We start from the raw sequence: 13571 nt of genomic DNA on the forward strand, positions 1-13571 counted from the left end.
GGATTATTTCAAAAACTGTTAACTACGAGTATGTGGATGAATCATAACATTTAAAAATATATTTACCTATGAGAAACTGACACATTAGGTAGTCAAATTTCCATTTAAACCGATTAATACGTGTCTCAAAATATGAATAAGTAAAAGCCATCACATGTTCTAACCTTGTAAAACAAATAAGAAAGCCGGTATTGAAACAATTTTCTTACGTGTTGATTTGAACTAACTGGAAATTTATTGAACTAACGATAAATTCTACTCTCTCTTTTTCATTATGTATGTTTCATTATGTTGAACAATTACAATTACTTGGGCATGAAAAGGACGAAGAAATGGTTGACTTAGCGAAGAAGTGCGGTTTTCTTAACAGCATGCACATCTATGCGTATGTGAATATTTGATTAACCGAATTAGCATACCTTAAAATATTATTTACTTACTTCCAGGAGCCTCCGTGGCGCAATGGCTAGCGCGTTCGGCTGTTAACCGAAAGGTTGGTGGTTCGAGCCCACCCGGGGGCGTATTAATTTTGGTTTGATAAGCAAAATTTTTTATCATCACTACTTTAGTTTTTGCCTTACTTTGGATATATTTGAAAAGTTAAAAAATTAATCTTTCGGATATCTATGTTAACGGTATATCCGTCAATGTGGCTACAAAGCGTCACGAAAATCTCTACCGAACTTTTGAGTTATCATTCCTGGGCCAAATATAAACTAAATATTGCGTAGGAAATTTCCAAAACTCGAAAGCTACTTACGCAGCCGCCATTTTTTCAAAAAAATATTTGTATTTTATAACGTACGAGTAGTGTATTTAAATTTAGTGAATAGATAAAGAACACAAAGGCCTAATTTGGAAAACATATATTTTTTTTTAATGGCGGCAAGCTGAAATTTTTAAACATAAAAAACTATAAAACTGCATAGGCAAACAAAACAACTGTCGCTATGTTAGAAATTTTTTTGCAATACTAAAGCAATTCTTGAATATAAGCTCTATAATATCTAATATTAAAAAAATCTGTTCAAGAAAGCAATATACATTTGTAAGATAATATACTCGTAAATTATATTTGCGATTATTGGGAAGCTAACAATTAAACCAGCTGATTGTTATGGCTAACCAGCAGTGACGTTAGCCAATGACATCAGGCATTTTTTTATGCACAGTATCTTTAAGATGAGTTTTCTACTTTATTTAAATGCCGCTCTTCCTAAATTTTCTCGTTTGATTGTCTAATAACATAACAACAGTAGTTTTATTTACTAACTTATTTTTTACGTTATTTAAGTTCAATGATATTAGATGGCCACCGTTTTGAAACTAAACATGATAGACAAGTTATATATCTTCTTAAAGTAGGTCATGGATTTTTAATCTTCGTACCAAATCGCTGCAAAAAGCTGTTTTAAAACAAAAAAATAGTTTTGCAAAAAAAAAAATGGCGGCTGTCTGGGTAACTTTTTAGTTTTGAAAATTTTGACTTTAGTTTGTCTTTAGTACAGGAATTGTATATTATAAGGTCGGTAGGAGTTCAGGACACATTGTAAATTTCTTGTAAGTTAAAACAGATCAATCAAAGATCAGTCAGTGTAAACTAAGAATGTTATCATAGACTTTATATATACACATGTTATTTTATCAAAGCCGCGGCGGCAGGAGTACATATACTAATTAACTCAAAGGAACCTAGTAGCACAGTTATATTGTCTGTGAATTATATTGAATTATTATGTTGAATTATATTGTCTGTGCTAGTAGTATTGACCAGATGCTATGCTCATCTAAATAACACAATCAGGTTTGCTTTGTTGATGCATCTTGCATATTGCACATTACATATACATAGAGGACTTCTAGATAATATTGAATAAAATTCAGGATGATCTTACAAAGTTTCTGGTAACCTCTTGAAACAGGTACGTACCTATAACAGAAAGAACAAATGTTACATTTACATCTCTAAATATTTGTTTTCACATCAATGTAAACTAAGTTGTTACTACATGCTCTTACATCTAAATCTGTTGTGTTTATATTTAACCTTAATGGTGCTGTAAGGGTCCTTTATCATAGTAGTGTTATCAGCTACGAGATCGCATGTCAGACGTCCATCAATCTCCATTACTACCTGAGAAAGCCTCGAGTGTTATCACGATGACCACTTCTTGCGAATTGTTTTGTAGGCAGAAGTAGGGATTTTTCATTTGTTCCCCATATCGAGTCATCTTTAGTGTATCTTTGCTCATTAGTTACAACTGATGTTTATCATTTTGTACTGTATTTTATAATTTACTTGTATAATGTGGATAGCTTGTTAAAAACATACGGTATGTTACAAGTCTTTTGTTGACTTTATGTTTGACTTTTTACTTGATATAACGTTTAACCAACATAGTTGTTAATCAGCAACCCATAAGGCCAATGTAAAATTTTTAATTTTAAAATTAGTTGTGTAGCGAAATACCAATTTTCCCGAAGTAGTGGCTGTCACCAATCATGCTTTTAAAGCTATAAGTTCCTAATTCCAAACTTATGTCAAAACCCTTCCGCTGGATTTCTATATATATATATAATATATATTATAGACAGGCAGACAGACAGACAAACAGACTTTGCTAGTATTAGAGTATAGGACTTAGGTTTAACTCAATTGTGTGAGAAACATATTTTGCAGCATCTTTTGTTGGCGTGATAATAAATGTGCCTTATAACAACGTATTATACGTACAGTTTCAATTCAACAATTCCCATAGTAAATTGCATTTTATAATATCTAGTACTATAGTATGATAAATAATGATAGTAAAATATATTCGTAGAGTATATAACAACAATTGTCATAGCTGCAACGAGTCTAGAGAGAGTATTTTTAATTTATCTAAAAATATAAAGAAAGGAAGGGAACAACATTTTAGGGATTAGTGACTGAACATTGAAAATGTCTTCTTTTCAGAACAAGTGATCTGGAAAGAACACTTCCTTTACAAAATGACACATACATTTCCAAAACTCCTCCGCTATTACAACGGGTATATTTTGTGCGATTTCAGATAACATAAAAAATATTTGGTATAAGACGAAGTTATTTACTTTACCTTTTAAAATTTATTTTAAAGTGTATGTTGACAATTTTTAATTCAGCTTATAAACCAATCTTTTTATTTCTATGTTTATCATGCAAGTAAAAATTCCTTTGGTGCTGTTAGAGTAAACATTTTACTCAAAATATTAGATCTATCTCGTAATTAAATTATTTTTCTATAGACTACTATCCGCTTTAGAGAAAAAGTAATTAATTATGATTGTTATCAGATAGAAAAACAGAGGTTTTATCTTTCACCAGGGCTTGGTGCACCTGACTCAGCGTATGCAAATTTATACTGTTTTTATTCCCGGTCCCAGACTAAACTTTATAAAAATGCCTTACCTATCTGTAAGCGAAAATCTTTCTACTTGACTGAACAATGTGAATATTTCAGTAAATCACAAAGGTATTATCACAATAAATACATTCATTAGGGTAATGAAAATAGTAAAAAATAAAGAGTAAATATTAGAAGAGAAAGGTCCTGGAGTAAAAAAAACTCTAATGCAGTATGATTAAAGCACAGATTAGGTGTATGAAAAAAAATGATGAAATAAACAAATTGAACAAGGGATGTAAGTTACAGAATCCCTATCTCAATTGCCGATTAACAAGTTTCGGTAGCATTGTATTAATAATTTTAACTAACGCCTCTTGCAAAGTACAAATACAGTCCAACTGATAAACGAGCCTACCAGGGTCACTGCCGAGTCATCCACTCTTATAGACCACGTCATCGTCGAAAAAACCACAAAAATAATTAGATGTGGAGTGATTGATACCTCAAACATAAGAGACCATAGGGGAGTTAAAATAACTGACCACAAAATGATTCATGGCTGCATTGAGTTTGAACTGAATGAAATGAAAACTAAAATGGTATCATACAGAGACTTTTCAAAATTTGACATTGCAAGTGCAGTAAGAGATATGGCGGCAGTGGACTGGGAATGTGTTAAACAAATTTTAAATGTGAATGAAATTGAACAATTCATCTCTCAAAATATAAGGATAATTTTTGATAAACATGCTCCCATAGTGCATAGGCGTGTTAAAAAGAAAAAATCGCCATGGAGAACTACTGAAATAAACGAATTGTCAAAGATAAAAAATCAATTAAGGAGGAAGTATTGGAAAACTAAAGATAGCTGTGATTGGGAGCAGTACAAATCGATTAGAAACCATTTAAATGTATTAGTACACAAAGCGAAGAAGTCATATTACATAAAAACCCTGAATGATTCAAAAAAACCAAATGAGTTCTGGTCAGTCATACGAAGTTGCAGTATAGGGGGTGAGGATAGTAAACTAAATGATTATTCTTTTGCAAGCATCAATGAGATTAATAAGCATTTTATTGACATGGGATCTAATTTTAGCCCAGATCAAAACGTGATTGAGTATTATAGAGGCAACAGAATGAATGACATTAAAGCATTTAAATTTGTCAATGTAACGGACCTGGAGGTAAAACATGCAATTAACAGTATAAGCTCAAAAGCAAAAGGAAATGATGGCATAGATATTTTCATGATTAAATCAACGAGTCCGTTCTGCCTTGAAGCAATCACCCATTTGATCAATCAGTCACTGAATACCGGGTTATTTCCAGATGCTTGGAAACAAAGTATTGTAAGCCCATTGCCCAAAACTAAACACCCGACGAATGTAGATCATCTAAGGCCTATATCTGTACTACCAACGTTATCTAAAATCTTAGAGAAAATTGTAGTAAAACAAATTATTGAATTTATTGAAACAGAACACATTTTACCAAAACAACAATCAGGCTTCAGGAAAAACTATAGCACTTGCACTTCCCTTTTAAATATCATGAGTGATCTCTTTGAAATGAAGGATGTTAGTAAATGCAGCTCTGTAGTCATGTTGGATTATTCCCAGGCATTTGATTCAATATCTCACAAATTGTTGTTAGCAAAACTACACTATTTTGGATTTGATGAGTCAGCAGTGAATTGGGTCGAATCGTACCTCAAAAATAGAAGTCAGGTAACAAAAATCATCGATGAAATATCAGCTCCCCTGTCAAAAGAAAGAGGAATTCCCCAAGGAACATGCTTAGGACCTATATTCTACAACATCTATACTGCTGACATTACAAGTGTTGTGAAAACTAGCAATTTACATTTATATGCAGATGATTGTCAGATTCGAATATCTTATGATAAAGCCTCTTACGCAAAGGCCTTTGATGCCATTAATGATGAGCTGAATGCGATCTCTGGCTGGTCAAAGAGCCATGGATTGAAACTGAATCAAGAGAAATGTTCAGTTCTCCATATTGCACCCTTAGATACTTTACAAGAAATTAAACAAGGCAATGGCGGACAGATAGAAATAAATGGAAAGGCCATAAATATATGCAACAAATTGAAAATGCTTGGATTAATTGTTGATGAAGACCTGACGCTATCTGACCATGTAAACCTCATGTGTCAGCGAGCCCTTGGCCGGCTGCGAGGTCTATATAGATTAAAAACAATTTTACCTGAAAATGCCAAAATAAAAATTGTAAGGGCCCTAGTACTGTCTGTTTTTGATTATTGTCTTCCGGCTTACGGAAACAGCATTACAAAAGGTGACCTGAATAAAATCCAACGACTACAAAACTCATCACTTAGGTTTATTTTCAATTGTACAAAAAGAGATCACATAACTCCGTACAGAAACGCTGCGCAAATTATGCAGATAAATAAAACTTGTATATACCTAACCTGCAGCCTGATACGTAAAGCTATAGAGCTCGGCCAGCCTGAGTACCTGTGTGAGAGACTTCTGTCTCGTCGAGATGTCTCTGCCCGCAGCACGAGGCAAGACAAGTTGTTACACTTTCGCAGAGTCAGGCATGAGGTGGGGAGGCGCGCCTTCTCATACTTCGGTCCCGCCTTGTATAATGCTCTCCCTAATCAGGTAAAGGGGGCCAACACTCTTAACTCATTCAAAAAAAGATTAAAAGCATATTTGGGTGAGTTTTGAGTTCTTTGCTACAAACTATTGTTGTTGTACATAGTTGATTTTTGGATAGTTTTAAGATTGTTAAATTATAGATTGATTTTATAGACTGTTTTATGGATTGTTTTATAGATTATTTTTATAGATTGTTATTAAAGATCGCTATCATTGATTGTTTTTACATTGTACCACCACAGAGAAGATTGATTATTTATATTGTTTTTAGATTGTTTGATGGATTGTTTTTATTTATAGTTTAAGTAGGTTAATGACAAGAGTTGTTTTGTAAAGCAGAATTGTAAATATCTGAAAAACGCTTGCTGAATAAAGACCATTTATTATTATTATTATTATTATTATTATTATCACAGATTATTACAACAGCTTAACATAAAATTCATAAAAAAAACTTAAAAGCTCATTATTTCGTAACATAGTACCATTGACTATTGGAAGTCAAAGATAGTACCTAGTGCGATTTTTGTAACGTTAAACAAATATATTTTATATAAAAAAGTAAATCAAAGATATAAGTTTACGAGATAGAAGGTAACAAGTTGGTAACTAAATTAGTTGTTTTAAATTGTAAACTTAATTTCCTAAAATAACTGAAAATTCTTTGGAAGATTTACCTTAAACGTCTTTTAAATGTGATCTTTCACGGAAACTTATTTGGTCCAAAATTATAAACTGAATTAAAACCCTACCAATGATGTATTTATTTTGTTTTATTAGACATACCTACATACGAATATTTGAAGGGGGGAGGGGGGAATGAAGGAATTTCGTTCGTGTTAAATCTGTCCAACGCATCTATAGTCACATAGACTGGGGATATTTAGTGACGAAACTGTGTCTTTTTGTATTTTTTGTAAAAGGTGATTTTTTAAATGCAAACTAGTATTAAAATTGCATCTCTTATTGGTAGTTATTTTTTAACATTACATAACAACCTAGCCCAATAGTTGTATAAAGTTTATCTAATAGTAAGATTGTAACAACTTCTTTGGAGTTATCACTAGAGTGCAGCATAAGTGAGGTAGCAATTCGTCATGATTCTATCTACTGTCAGGAGCATAGGTCAAATTAGCGTACTCCTTCACTATTATTAGGATAAAGTGACATAAGTTTTAAATTCAAGATTGCATTTTTTCATACGACAACATTAAGAGGCCTTGCTACTACGTTCCAAAAATTAAAAAAATTAAATATTTCTCAAAATTCGAAGAATTTGCCAATTTAGAAGGCATACAGCCTCCTCTAATGTTAGCGTATAATCTTTAATTGAGCTTCATTATATTTGAGCAATTATCAATATATGAAATCACTCTTTTTAAGACAAGGCTATAATGCAAATAGCATAAAATGTTCAAAAACTAAGATAGTGTTTTTAAAGTTGCCGTCGATAATATTCTTTAGATAGTTTGGTAAATTAAACCTAATTTTCAGTGTAGCATTAAACATAATAATCATAATTACATATTTGAATTTGCAAAAATAAAAAATAAACTTTGAATACTTTTAAAATTTAATGGTCGATTACTTTTACCCTTGTAAATGTGTTTTCTAACGTAATGAAACCGGTTTATGGACAATTCGTTCAACAATGTCTCCTCTTATTAAAGATTAATTTTTGAATCTTTAAACCGCCAGAAGTTTCATAGCTACACAGCTAAATAAAGTTACATTCAGGAACAAAATAAAAATTGCCTCCTAATGATGGACGAAATTGAAAACATAAAAATAAAATGTATGATCTTATGGGTTTCAAAACAATACGTACCTACCTATTTGCTTCATTTTATGTTATTTGAAACGTTTGTTTATTTGACACATACACAATGTACAATCAGTAAAGCTCACATCTTATAGATGCTAAATATTTAATTGCTAGAATACCGGTATAAATACCCATAAGGGGATCTGGTTGCCTACAAGGTAAGCAGCCCTTCTTTTTATGCTTGAAATAAGAGTACTTAAGTTTTTTAAGCTGCTAGGTTTAAATGTTTAATCAAACGTCGTTTTGATCAGCGGTTCCATGGTGTAATGGTTAGCACTCTGGACTTTGAATCCAGCGATCCGAGTTCAAATCTCGGTGGAACCTGATAAATTTTATTTTGACTGTAGGTTAACTTACCTAGAGTAAGTTAGAGATTTTGGTTTATCTTGGTTTTGACAAATGGGGTGTGGATTGTCCATCAAGCCATATAAGTGAGAAATTATTTTAGAAAATTATGTGTTTGGGTGTTTGGACAATTAACACAATACATAAGAAACTCTTTTGGACAAAACCTCTACTAAAAGCCTATATGTTGGACCAAAAAAATGTCAACACTTATCTTATTAATACTGTGTAGGATTCAATATAAATTTAATGTGCTGAGTGAAAAATTATTAGACTACAATTATACATTTAACCCTGTATAATAAAGCATAAGTTTTATAACCCGCGAAATTATAAATCAATTTTACAATAAACTTTTCACCAAATAACATAAACTACGTTGAAAGCTGCTAGTTGGAGGATATTTCAGAAAACAAGTTGTCAAGGAATGAACATTCATGATTATTACTTTATTTTTATAAATTCCATTTTATTCAACGAATTTACCAATACTATTTTTACTAATACAGAAAAATTAGTGAAATCAAGTCTATAAAGCGAAAATCAGTTTTTGTTCTTTATTGCCAATGAAACGTAAAAAAATATTCTGCTAGTATTAAGTTAATGTTATATTGTTTTATAACTCAATTTTAATGAAATTAGGCTACAAGTTTTAATCCAGTTTTAGAAGGCATTAACCCAGAATTAGAGTCGGTTGGAAGTTTAATTTTCCGCTAGCTATCTGACGAATCAGCATATGCTAATGCTTCACGGCGCGACAGCAAGCTTCTTGATACACCGATATTTCGTTCATATTTTATAATATAATTTTAATATATTTAAAGGTTTTTAGCGAATTTCCCATATAGGGAATAAGCTATTACCGTAGTACTCATGGTAAGACCTGGACCCGGGACCGATTTTTTTTTCGTTTTGAGGTCCCTAGAGGCCAAAAACACCATCCGTTCAAATTCATATATATATATATATATATATTTATATATATATTTATATATATATGTGTCCGTTAGCGCGATAACTCGAGCAAAAATGATCCGATTTTGATGAAATTTGGTACAAACGTGTAAACCTACGTTTATTCGAACGAGTTTGCGAACCAGCATGATCGGACAATGGGAACGGGGGTTTATGGGGTAAAAATGGGTTTTTCTCATTTTTGACCCAAAAAACATAAAATTTTGCAATTTCTTTCCAAACAATTTTGTAGAGCTTAAAAAAACAAATAATTTAGTATATTGAAGCGTTATAATGCGCCTGATGGTTACAGAGAAAATTCCAAAAAATTGTAAATTTAAAATTCTCATGTTATTCTTATGGGGAATAAGTAAACTGTTGTAGTTTGCTTGTTTATTAACATATTTTGCCCAAATTTGGAAAATGTTTTTATTTCTTACTAACTATTAACATTTTACATAAAAAAAAACACTTTTACCCTCCCTGTTGCAGCAAACCTAAGTATGTGTTAAACTGATTCCATTTAAATAGGGATAAATGTGATATTTTTAAGGAGACAATTTAGTGTAAATCCAATCAGGCAAATGGAAATTCGCTTAGTCTGCAGGTTTGCTGCGGCGGGGGTATTAGTTTAATAAAATGTGACTATTAAATATTTGCAAGGGTAAAAGATCTTAAACGCCAAAACTCAAACATTACCTGAGTTAAAGTGCATGCACGATATTTTATATAGCTTCTAGTATTCACTTTTTTAGAGATGGTCGGTTAAATAGTGAATTATTTAATTCCATTAGTTAATTAACCAGGGATTTATATGCCAGTAACGTCTTACTGCTCACCTTAGTGTTGACCTTATGATACACAAGAGGTACCAATCATTCCATGGTGTAAATATAGACAAGTTGAATATAAGAAAGGCTTTGGGGGGTTTTATTTTCTAAAATTTTACCGGCACTATGGTATATTTTACTGTAAAAATCTCTTTACCGATATATCTCAGTGATAAAACGTAATGAGAATGGTTGTTAATTGGCCCTCGTACACTATTCGTATTTACTACAATTTTGCATTACATTAAACACAAACTTGTGGTTAAAACCTCTGTATTAAAAGTACTGTGCTGTTATGTATGAAAGATTATCAATGTGGCATTTAAGTAGCGTAACTTCAGTATGTAAGTTTTTATTCCAAAATAATTGCATACGCATACAAACCAGTATACATTGTTAGGAACAACCCGCCCTACTTCTATAGCCCGTCGACGAAACACAGTAAGTTAGAGTTTGCAGACATGTGCAATTCGGTTACAACGTTAATGTAAAAATTCAAAACAGTCCTAATATACTATAGCTTAAAATAAAATGTTCAGGTTCCACCGAGATTTGAACTCGGATCGCTGGATTCAGAGTCCAGAGTGCTAACCGTTACACCATGGAACCTCGATATTAATTTGACAATCTGCACATCAGCAAATTTAAGTTTTATGACTAAATATTAACAGATTCAATTAAAACAATAACTTTTTTTATATTTGTGATGTAAACGGAAATTGATCAAAACTTTACTTTATGTTATTCTTACACTAGTTTCAAGTCTCTATAAACCAATTCCAAAACTCTGCTGATTCTTGATACTTCTCGAATGGTGGACACTAAATTGCGCCACCAAATATCAATACAGTAGCATGGATTTAACCATTGTGTTTGAATATTAGGGTGTACACTGTACTGTACATGCCATCGACACCGAACGCCTGATGATACAGTTAAACAAAAGTATTTTGTCGAAATGCTATGCCCCCTCTATTCTAGTTGTCAGTACTGTGCTATTTTATCAGACCTAATATATTCAGCTGTATACAAATCGATAGTATTTCAGTTTGGTTTTGTTCGAGTAAGTGTTAGTGTGTATGACAAGATCTGTAAATAACAGCACCACATTCTGTTGAGGGATAATCAGGACCGTTCCCTTGCTAAAATAACATACTTCGGAAAATTAATAGCACAGATAAAGAATATCTAAACAATATAAAACTCTCAACGACGCTATTAAACCATCGACGTTGGGAAAGTCGTACTACACTAAACTTATCACTTTTACGAATAAATTACAGATGTAAAAAATAAATATTGCGTATCACAAATGTATAATGCCCCAGTGTGTTTGGGGATTTTAGTTAAGATTATATGAAAAGAAAAATGTACATTTAAGAAGAAAATAATTACAATACCATGGCTCCTTGGATGTAATTCTAAAGTGACAGTAGAACAAAAAGTTGCTTTAAAAGGATATCGGCAGCATTGTCGTTTGTATGAAAGAGCGTTTTGTGGCTAGCGGAAATTCGGTTGGACAGTTTCAATTGCTTCTCCAAAGTTGTCGCCAACTGTTTCATGACAATTGGAGTTATCCTTTGTTTCTTATAAAATGAATTTTCATTACTAAATTGGATGAGGAATTTCATGATAACATTTTAGAATAATAACAGTAATTATGTGGTCGATGCATACACTACTGTAGGTCTCATAACACCAACTCGGATATACATTGAACGCTCAAATGTGATGTTTAAGCAACAATGTTTTATCGAATATCCTATGTTAATCCCGGCGTGGTCTAAACTATATCCATCCGACGGTGGTGATAGAAACATATACGTGTAATAATAAAAATATGGGTACAATCAATAAAATTATCAAATTGTAGTTTTTATCCAAAATTCAAATAATAATTGTTCATGTAAAGACTTTTATTATTTACTTTATAAAACATCTAAACTAAAGTGAAATAGTTTTACGATTAAATAGACTGTTTAAATAAACAGTTTTTTTATCTCTAAGTACACTCCAATCTAAAATTTATTATTGCTGAAACGGAATCATCATTAGCAATTTGATTGTTTCGTTTAGAGTCAATATTTCTGTATGCGTTGAAAAACACTATAGCATCTTAACGGTTACAGCTATGGATTTGAGATTCTATAAAAATGTTCATCTCTTTGGTCGCTATCAACTTATTAGACTTCATAAAACATATCACATTTTCAGGCTTTTGACCTAAGATTAAAAATGTACCTATGATGACACTCATATTTAAATTAATTCGATTACCTGAGTGCTTACGATCCACGGAATAGAAAATACAATAATTATACAGATTTTTTTACGACAGACTATAAAAAAATTAAATCGATAATTTTCAAACGATTTACACAGTTTTCTAATATAGATTTGAAGCTCGGAAGTAAAGCAAGATGTTATCCATAAGCAGGGCGGGGTCTAATTTTCCGCCAGCAGTGGCGCGGCGCGAGTCAGCATATGCTAATGCTCCTCTGTATCTCTGTGGGAGATAACAAATCACCACGTTTATTTATCTTTTATTTTAAACTGTAAATTACATCGAGATAATTAAAAGTGCACCTATTTGAGCTTTATATAATCTTTAATATGTTTTAAAGCGATAGAAGTTAATTGATTAAACAATAATTAAATATTGTATTGATTTGAACTGCCCACATTGGACTACAATGAACAGCTACATTATACAGTGAATCTAATTAGCCAAAAGGATATTATGTTTAAATGGCCCTAATCTATCTATCTATACTATTATAAAAAAGAGGTGGTTGCTGTATGTGTGTATGTGTGTATGGGAAAAGTAAACTCGAAAAATACTGGTCGGATTGGGCTGAAATTTGGCATGATGATAGCTCACATTCCCGATTAACATATAGGCATATTCTTATTTCAAAAATCCTTTCGGGCTTCGCCCCAGTGGCTCTGGAGTTTCCCATGTTAACCTTATGAGAAATGGAATTATTGAATCTTAACAGCTGTTTCAATTAAACAAGTTGGTTCTGTTCTATGATGTTCAATAGCATTAAAGTTACAAGGATTACCAACAGGGTGCAGCACTATTATTTCTTTTACATTTATGACAACAGCTAATTTGCAACCAAAAGGTGAGTGAGCGTAGCGAACGAACTTCAACCTGGAGGCGAGTTAGCGTAGCGAACGAGCTCCAACCTAAAGGTGAGTGAGCGTAGCGAACAAACTTCAACCAGGACGTGATTGAGCCATGCGAACGAGATAATCTTGAAAATAAAGAAGTTAAACGGGGCAAAGCCCGCGGGTTACAGCTAGTATACTTATACGATTCTCAGTAGGCGTCTGGTCATCATCTTCAAAAACTTTAGGTTCCACCGAGATTTGAACTCGGATCGCTGGATTCAGAGTCCAGAGTGCTAACCGTTACACCATGGAACCGTTGATTATCTACATCTAATACAATTTACTGCGCAATAATGAATTATGATGCGGTCGGTTACCGTATTTAGGCACACACTTAAGTCGCATAAATGATTTATTCAAAATATCCTTTAGTACAAATATTAATTAAGAGACAGGAATACATATAATGTTAACACGTTCC

General features: G+C 32.3%; 3 non-coding genes across 3 annotated transcripts; 1 reads left to right on the forward strand and 2 right to left on the reverse strand.

Annotated features, from left to right (window-relative positions):
- Positions 1-8096: 8096 nt before the first annotated feature.
- Trnaq-uug (transfer RNA glutamine (anticodon UUG)) lies at positions 8097-8168 on the forward strand. Its single transcript has one exon. It is a non-coding gene; the product is annotated as a tRNA-Gln (tRNA).
- A 2342-nt stretch (positions 8169-10510) lies between these two features.
- Trnaq-cug (transfer RNA glutamine (anticodon CUG)) lies at positions 10511-10582 on the reverse strand. The gene has a single exon. It is a non-coding gene; the product is annotated as a tRNA-Gln (tRNA).
- A 2751-nt stretch (positions 10583-13333) lies between these two features.
- Trnaq-cug (transfer RNA glutamine (anticodon CUG)) lies at positions 13334-13405 on the reverse strand. The gene has a single exon. It is a non-coding gene; the product is annotated as a tRNA-Gln (tRNA).
- Between the last annotated feature and the right edge of the window lie 166 nt (positions 13406-13571).

The sequence above is a fragment of the Macrosteles quadrilineatus genome, unplaced genomic scaffold (assembly GCF_028750875.1).
Source record: "Macrosteles quadrilineatus isolate MER2022 unplaced genomic scaffold, UCM_ALF_1.0 Scaffold_1__1_contigs__length_201487025, whole genome shotgun sequence".
In the NCBI taxonomy this organism is placed as follows: Eukaryota; Metazoa; Arthropoda; class Insecta; order Hemiptera; family Cicadellidae; genus Macrosteles; species Macrosteles quadrilineatus.